The sequence below is a fragment of the Corapipo altera genome, unplaced genomic scaffold (genome assembly GCF_003945725.1).
Source record: "Corapipo altera isolate COAL_440 unplaced genomic scaffold, ASM394572v1 22b, whole genome shotgun sequence".
Lineage (NCBI taxonomy): Eukaryota > Metazoa > Chordata > Aves > Passeriformes > Pipridae > Corapipo > Corapipo altera.
In genome coordinates this window covers 18,202,487-18,211,705 of record NW_020884876.1, presented here as the reverse complement: position 1 = coordinate 18,211,705, position 9,219 = coordinate 18,202,487, and positions in this window count along the sequence as shown.

Below are 9,219 nucleotides of genomic sequence, written 5' to 3'. Positions count from 1 at the left end.
CTTTTTAAGCTTCTGTGTGTCTTCTCTGGTTTGCAAGATCCAAGAATTCATGAAGCAATTAACTGTGACAATATTGATCCTATAGTGCTCCAAAAAACCAAGGGAAAGAGTTCCTAAACTTGTATAATTATTTTGATTTACTGCTGAGAAGTAAAGATGTGAAAAATTTTGCTTGCCATCTATTCTGTCATAAATTGCTAAGTTAGTTGACATACAAAAGTAAAGTCTGATTTTGGAAGCACCTTAGCAAAATACATGCCAAATGGATTTGTGTACATAGACTGAGTCACACCATGGGTGATCAATAGTAAAGCTGTATGCTGTCACTACAACCGATCCTTCCAGTGATATTTACTGAATAAAGATTTGAATGCACTGCAGCATAAAGAGGAACACTACATGTGTTCTCCTGCTGCACCGAAGAAAGGATACCAAGGCCCAGCTTTAATATGGTGAAGACAGGAAGCTTTGATGGAGTGGTTTTCCATTCTCATTACAATAATTGTTGTAATCCTGCCATTTTCCATTTCTGTCAGAATCTTTGCTGGAAAGAAGAGGTTTTCTGTTTAAAATTAAGATGTTCAGAGCCCTCCACTCTCTCTAATGTTTGTGTGAGAGGTACTTAGCATTTCAGTGAGCCTAGCCCTAAGCTTCCCATATTCTTTAAAAGACTGCAGAAGGGTGAAGCAAAATGTTCTTTCTGTTCTTCAGCTTTGCTCAGTTGGCTTATCCTGCTTTCTCTTATGGGCTGAAAAAACTTTCTGAGAAAAACATAAAAATCTAGCCATTCAAAATTAGGTTCTTTTAAAAAGTATATATAAAGCCTATATATGGGTATATGCACCTACTATAAATATATACTGTTACTTGAAAAAAAATTGGTAACTGAATTACACACGTATTTCTGGAGTGTGAAAATCTAAAAACCTAAATTATATCTAGCATCATGGTGAAAAAAAAAAAAATTACATATATTATATTCACAAAACTTTTGATCATCTTGTGCATTGATAGTTACCCAAACATAACTTTTCTTCCAGGTGGTTTCTGCAATTAGTAACTGAAAAGATTTTGAAATGCTCAAAGAAGGTTAAAGAAATTGCAGACCACTAAAGACAGGGAAGGAAAGAAAAGCTTAAAAAGGTACCAAGAGAAACAGAGACCCAAGAGAAAGACAGAACAGGCTCAAATCCAGCTAGCAATACATTAAATCCATATGTCAGTGGCAGGAAATACTCAGAAATAAGAATTTAAGATGGTCAATAAAGGAAAACAGCAGCTAAAAGGTTTACTCCAATGTAATACAAACCAGAAATTTACCCTAATCTCTCTCTTACATTGGAAAGTCTCCCCTCTTAAATAAATTGCAGTGCACTTTTTGCAATAAATTTGTGTGCTTAAATTTTAAATGGCATGGAGATTTTTTTTTCTAAAGTGGATCCTTCTTGAGTTGAGACTCCACAGTATTTGCTGAAATTTCATGGACTTTTTTTCTCCATCTTGATGAACCCTGATGAAAGTCAGAAGGCCAAAAATAGGATTTTTTCACAAATCCTTCTATTTCAGTTTTTATCATAGCTTTACTTGTCTGCAATTTCTAGCCTTTCTCCCATTATGCAGCCTAATTCAGCAAGGCTCTACTTGTATATATATTATACTTGGTTACAAAAATTGCTTCCTATAATTATGGTTGATTACTTTTGCACTGTCTTTTGAATCTCTACTAAGCTGCTGAACTTTTGTGTGTTAATCCATAGCAAGAAAGCATGAACATTTTTGACAGGTTTTCAAACTGAAGCAAACATTACCAAAATAAGCAAAACACAATGTGTTCACAATTAATTAGTTTAACCAGGGCACCTTATTTTCTCATGAACAGAAATTTTAATGAATACAAAGAAAAATAATTTAATTATAAATATACTTGCAGTTGAGCCATCAATTTTTTAGTAGACTCCACATTACAGTCCATGGGGGATCTGTTAAAATATTGATAGCAGGATATGGCCCATTATGAGGACGCAAAATGTGTTCTATTTTAAACAGAGAATTAATAAAGATTTGTTTCAGGAGGATGTAAGAAGGATAAATGCTAAGTTTTACTTCAGAATGTCACTGGAGTATAGAAGGAAATCTGAATTATTGCCTTCCACTCTTTACTTTGCCTTGCAGCATGCATGTTATTCATGGGGGAAAAAAAAGAACAGCGTGAACTAAAATATTTCTATTATGTTATACATAAATATATTTTTTTCTCTCTCTTCTGTATAATAAAAAACTAGAGTCCCCAAATGGATCTGAGTACTCAAGGCAGTGGAATTCTTTTCTGCTTTTATCTCATCCAGGTTTACCAGAATGACAAAAGATTTTTCCATTGTTCTGAGGAAAGGAAATAAAAGCCTCCATTTTTAACTCGACCTCCTTGAAGCCTTACAGAATGCATAACAGACATAGATACTAATACAGTATTTCATATCTTTTGTCCTTTTCCTTATTTCTTAGAAATAATTGAGGTATCTTTTATAAGTGCTCTCTAGCTAATACTTTCCAATGCTCAAAAGAGGAGGAGAATATAACAATGGTGGCAACTTAGTCTTTGGAATTTTTATGTGATACTCTATTCTTATTTTTCATTGTTCCCACACAAGACATCCACTCCTCCCCCTAACTTATTTCCTCTACTGGGGAAAGAGAGAGAAACACAATCTAATGAGGAAGTGGAGACTAATACAGACTATCAAGCCAGCCTAGTTCTTTGGTCACAGTAGTTCAGACCGACAATCTCCTTCTGTTTACTGTACACTGGGTTCATCTGCCATTTTTGGGCAGCCAAAACAACCTATTTGGGAGACAAGGGCAATTTATCACTTTCTAGATAGCAATTTTGAAAACTCATGAACAAATACTTTATCTTCAGGTTTCACAGTTTGAGTAAAGTGGACGCTTATGTAACATACTGTTACGAATTTTAGCTAGCACAGCAATATATGAAGATAAGCTATGTGAAGACAGCTAGCTGACAATGACAAGATTTTGGCTGATGCAAGTGTTCTGCTTTCCCTGTTGGCAGGGCTGGGATATCTCTCAGAGTAGTGATTAGGGGCTCATAGCTTGCCTTGCCCCCCAGAAAAATATAGAAATTTGGTGTGTGTGTCCCAGCTGCCAAGATTGATTTGAAGCTGGAAACAATTTATGTCAGGTCCACTATGCAAGGACAATGAGAATTGATAGGTCTTGGAAACACATGTGGCACCTGAACAGATGCCAAAGCAGCCCATTAAAATCGGTGACATTATGCTAAATAATGATTAAACTAATCAGATTTGACTGAGCTATACTATAAAGGGAAAATAAGTTTCCTACTTTCTTTTTCTCCATCTTTTACCTTTGTTGTCCAAGTCTATCTAGTATACAGTGGTTTGATTCTGGTCTCACTAACATCAGTTTCAGCTGGGCTGGAGTTACAACCTTGAACCTATTCAAACATGGCAAATGAATAAGCTCCATCTGACTGCAACTTTGTGCAGAACTGAAACCAGAAATCTCAGTGTCATTGAGTGGCTAACAGAGTTACATTAACACCTTGTGCTGGCAGACATATGCTACTGTTACAAAACAGGTCAAGAAGTCAGGTATTAGATCCTGAAGGTTTTTCCCTGGGCAGTTGCATCATAGGATGTCTATACTTCTGTGGCTTTTCTTTCTTTTTTTTAATTTTTTTTAAAAATACATAAATACAAGTCTTAATATTATTACTTAATCCTTGTTTATACGGAAAGATATTTGTATGGAAGATCTAGAGCATCAGTACTGTGAAGAGAGTTTTGCACCTCAGTTTCTTACACTAGTTTCTTTTGGATACATTGATAATGATAGCTGAGTGTGGAACTAGTCCACAAGCAGCAGCCATTTTTAGGTACCAGAAGTTTTGTTTTGTTCCAAAAAGCCAGATGGAAGTAACAAGTGATATGTTACATACACTGTAATTCGTGTGCCTGTAATGCCCAGAACAGCTGCCCAAAAGAAGTCAACACAAAGGAATGGTGTCAAACAGTCTTTGTTACTTTCAGGATGTAGTCTAATTACCTCAACTGAGGCCAGAAAAACAGATGCAAAGTTCGTAAGTGAAGACGTGAAACCATGGAAAAGAAACAACTATTTTTGTTGTGTTGGGTCTGTTTCTTAACAAAAAAGCATGAGAAAAACTTTGGAAAAAAAAAAGTTTAATCCCGACCAAAGCACTATATCACAAGACAAACTAAATAAATGTCTTTCTTAAGAGTATCTGGTTTTCAGAGTATGAAGCAGTGATTACAGATGAGGCCTATGAGACAAGTATGGCAATACAGTTTAAGCTGACTGATGAATAGTGCTCAGATGTCCTCCCTGTGAAGAGAAGTGGTGGGAGAGCAGGTGAACATGTCTGAATTGGAGCTGTATAATCTTCCATGATCTAGGACTGACCAGCCAAGGTTAGCATTTAGTTGTGACATGACTCATCCTGTGCTATAGCTGTAAATACCCACTCCTACACATCACATCAGGAATATTATCAAAGCACTTCATATATACAATCCATTTAACAAAATACTGAGCAATATGAGCATATGTACTTCAAATTTGTTTCAAGTAATTGCCATTCACATGACAAACACAAGGGTTTATCTACATTAGGGACTACAGAAGTAAAAATATTTCCTTTGTGATAACAAATAGATTAATTGTTTTGATATCATCTAGGGACAGGAAAGTTAAATTGCTTTAGTCAGTGCCTGTCAGCCCCTTGTATAAATTAAGCTAAATTAAATCCTGTGAAGTATGCATTTACATAGAAAAAAAGTGCACTACGATGTGCATATTCACTCTCATGCATAAAAGAAATGTAAACATTGCTCCAAGTCTGTGCATATGAGACTAGGACACAGTGAATCACCTTTTGCAAAACAGAATTCATATGGAAATAATTGTTTTACTTGGAACCTGAGATACAATATTGTGTATGATGTTGCAATACAATATAGTGTTGCCATGTTGTATCCTACTTCTCTAGAGGAAACAATGGAGAAAAGTAATAGTCTTTCACCCAAATAAAACAATTAAGTGATCACAGCAGGAAATGTCTTGGCAGGACTAGTCAGTGTCTAGAGTTTGCACTTTGCACAATCTCCAGCAAGGATTCCTCTAGTCGTCACAGTAAGGCATATCCTCTCCCAAACCAAAGGCAAACTCCTAATTGAATACAAACAAATATTGTCAAAATATGCAGGCAGACCACAAGATTTTTGGAAGACCATAATTTCACAAACTATAGCCTAGGAACCACTGGGGCTTTACAGGGTGCTTGCTGGTGCTTTGCAGAAATTCAGCTAACTTAATGATGTTGCCCACTTCTACTTTCTTGCAGCTGAGTTGCATTACAAGATATCTGGAAATACAAAGAATGCTTTCCTGAAGCTGGTCTGCTATGGAAACAACTGCCATTGTTACAAGAACCCGAAGCAGCTGCAGATGAGAAGAAAGATGTGCAGACGTGGACTGGAATAGCAGAACATGCAATTTACCAAGCAAGGTCTGACAGGTCAGTGAAGAAGTACATGTGGTGACTTTTCCTCCTATGCATAGAAGCCTTGAGATGTCCAAGGCAAGGGAGGGCAGGAGAGGAAGAGAGCAGCCAGGAATGAAGCAGTCACTCTCAGATGATCAAACCAATCTGCTGCATTGTAAAAAACTAGGATTTGCCCCAGATACACAACTGTGTTTCCTAAACTGTTATGACACAACTGAGTGTATTTCCCAAATCATGTTTAAAAAGTAGTTTTCCTATGTGCTATTCCCTCGGGAGGTTAGAGATGGATCTTTTTTAATAAGCAAGTTCAGTGACCATAAAACTGTATTAAGCAGCCATTTTTCAAAAACATCTCAAAATATGTCTATCTATGTGTTTAACTACAGCAGGAAGCAAATAATACAGTAAATACTCTCTACACATTGTATCTATATTTAACCCATTTGCTTTCTTCTTTCTGTGAAATTTTATACATAATTTTTCTGCTGGTGATATTTGACAGAGTCAATAGAGGAGATCAAAGAGCAGAACTAAAAATATTCAGAATTATTTCTTCTCCTTTCTCCTGTTCACACATCCCATTTTCTGTCAGTTCTGTTTAATTTCTGCTCTTTCTGCTTGTAGTAAATCTGTGTCCTTATAAATTCAACCAAAGCTCTGACAATTGTACTTTATTTGTTCTGGTATACCACTGGTAATAAAGATTCCACCGGATAAAAATTTCTGTTATCTAACAGAAACATAAGCTATGACTCATATACTTGATAATCAGTAATTTCCATAAAACCTAGTATTCTCTCATAGGTAAGATGTAACATTTTTTACTTCAGAGATTAGTAGGCATGTGCCCTCTAAACAACATTTATTGTTAAATTTTCACAGTGTTTTGTTATTTGATTGTTTTTATTTTAGCCTGCAATATGGGCAAGATGAATTGTCTGCAAAGAAGGCAATATGAATAATTTCAGAAAATTTAACATGCTATCTAAAATAATTTTCTTGTTGAGCTCATATAATAATTATTTGAAATTCAAAGCTCTTGTACTAATGCATGAGATACTAAAAGATAACACATTTGATGGTTATAGCAATTAGCTCTTCTAATTATATAGAAGCTTCAATGAAGAGCCAAAGTTTTAACTTTGCAGCAATCTGGCTTGGTGAAAGAGACTTGTGTTGATCTCCTTCACCGACAAACTCTTGAAATACTACATTAAACTCCATGTTTGTGAATAGACCTGGGAGGAACCCTTGGTAAGATTTTTAAGTGTTGTCTCCTGACTGTCAAGCCATTTTATTACTTCTGCCCCTCTAAGCATGAATAAATCAGTGTCATGCTTGGACCCAGGAGAGGATTAGATGCTTTGAGATCCCTCCTGAGATCAATGAGTCATTTCAGCTCTTGCTTTAAAGCAAAAAGAGAGGCTGGTACAAAACTGCACACCACAATCTAGTCTAGTAATCTATTTCAGGAGTTTCCCACATATTTCTATAGGACACCAACACCTGTTATTCTAGAACAGTTAGGTATTAAAAAGAAGGTGTTTTACATCACAAATGACAAAACCACCTGCAGGACAGCAGCAATTTATGCATTGAGGTGATTCATAAACTGAAATAAAATTAAAGCAGATGGAAGAAAGTTGATCACTTCTTAAAATTTCATATGAGTTGTTTAACCTTGAGGTCTTTGTGTTATTGTGAGCTCTTTGATAATATTAGGATTAAAAGAAAGGAAACAATGCAATAACATCTCAGTTTTGGCACTTCTAAAACTGTGGTTGCTAGAAAAAAAAGATGATTGCTGTAAATTTTCAACTTTTCAGGTCATTCACAAATGCAGCAAGCAGGTAATTTTTTTACCCATGAACATTTACAAGTAGTTATAAATAATACACTAACTATGGACTTGGTCATAAACTGGATTGTCTACCTGTACAGGTGAATAAGGGAACAAAATTGTGGCTCCTGGAAGTGTATGCTACATGAAGAGGAAGAGCAAATTTTGTCAGTTTTTTTCCTGAGTGTAGAAAAGTGCTGGGAATATACTATTTAAATTATAATCCAGTTGCAGACGTTTCCATTGCACACAAGTAGGTTGGCTTGTAAAGTTCCCTAGTTCAGTCTGATGCTGACTAGCAAACTCAGAGTAGTTAGAAAGAACTTAAAAATTCAACCAAACTATACAAATCAAGCATAGAATGCTTGGGGGAAAAAAGAAGCAGACAAAAATTCTTGAACTATTCTAGAACATTTTTTGGTTTCAGCTATTTTAATACACAATCTAAACAACTCGATGCAAAAATCTTTTTTTCAACAGCACCAACTCCAAACAGTTCAGATCTGAGCATAAGGTGTGGCCATTCTGTATACTAATATGGGCAATTTTTTTGCTCAAAGTCAGTATATAGACCAACTGTAAAAAATAATTTCAATATGGCAATTCTGAAACTTCCACTAAACCCTGATTCCTATAATTTTTTTAGTAGGGTGGTTAATATTGAGTATTACTTAAAGCAGCCTTTAGGCTCTATATGTTGACTTTCAGGAACTGACAGGGCTTTGTACTTTGTAAGTTACTATTGCTCTGTGATACAAGAATTTTTATTCATCAAGAAATTGCTTGTGGCTGAGATATCAGGAGGAGTGAAAACCAGTAGATTTGTAAAGCTGCTGGCTTCCCACTTGGAGAGGTTAGCATCCAGGCTGTTGTATGCTGCCTGCCCATATCTCTTCTTATATGCTTTCAGCAGCCCACTCTTTATCAAAAGTACAACTTTTAGAAAGTGTAGATTTATTTTTTCTTTTTTAGGGAAATGGCATTCAAGATATATGCATTTGTACATTTTAATAAAATGAAACATACGGTTTAACTCAATTTAAAGTGAAATTACATATTAAAAACTGAACAATTAAAAATCAAATCACTGACAAGGTCATGTTGCTGTTCCTATCTGCAGCTATTCAAACAGATGTACCACCACCTCCAGAACCTCTGAAGTGATTCTTCATTCTAAAGCTTACTAAAATTAAGCATTTTTTTAGAAAGGATGGCAGGTAAGCAATCTTTTTTGGTCTTTTCTCCCTGGTCCTAAAACATTTTTCCTTATTTGGATACAACCTGGAAAGGTCTGTTAAGAAAGTCTATTTTAGTCTTTCACTAAAAAATGAAACTGAAGGAGACCAGGACAATAAAACTATCTTTACCTTTTTTATCTGTTTGATTGTTTTTGTTTGCCTGTGTTTTTGTTGCTGTTGGTGTTGGGGGGGGGGGGGGGGGGGGGGGTGCCTCAGCTTTGGATTATTTGTTTTTTGGGGTGTATTTGTGCTTTTCCCAATCAGGAAAAATAATGAAATACACTTCTGAGGTTAGGAAAGCTTTTATAAGAGGCAAGCTTTTAACATACCACTTACAAATGATACTAATTAAGCTACAATGATATTTATATAGTGGCTTTCTAACTGAAAAATCCATAGCTTTGTAAATAACTTATTCCATAGTGATGCTGCCTATGACAGCTATGCAGTGGGCTCATTTCCTTAGAGGGAACATCAGCCAGCTTTCCAACTTTGTTTACTTATCCAGAAACCTAAACCAACCGAAAACAGAACAAACCCTTCCTGAATACCCACAGAAGGCCTTTCCATTGTCC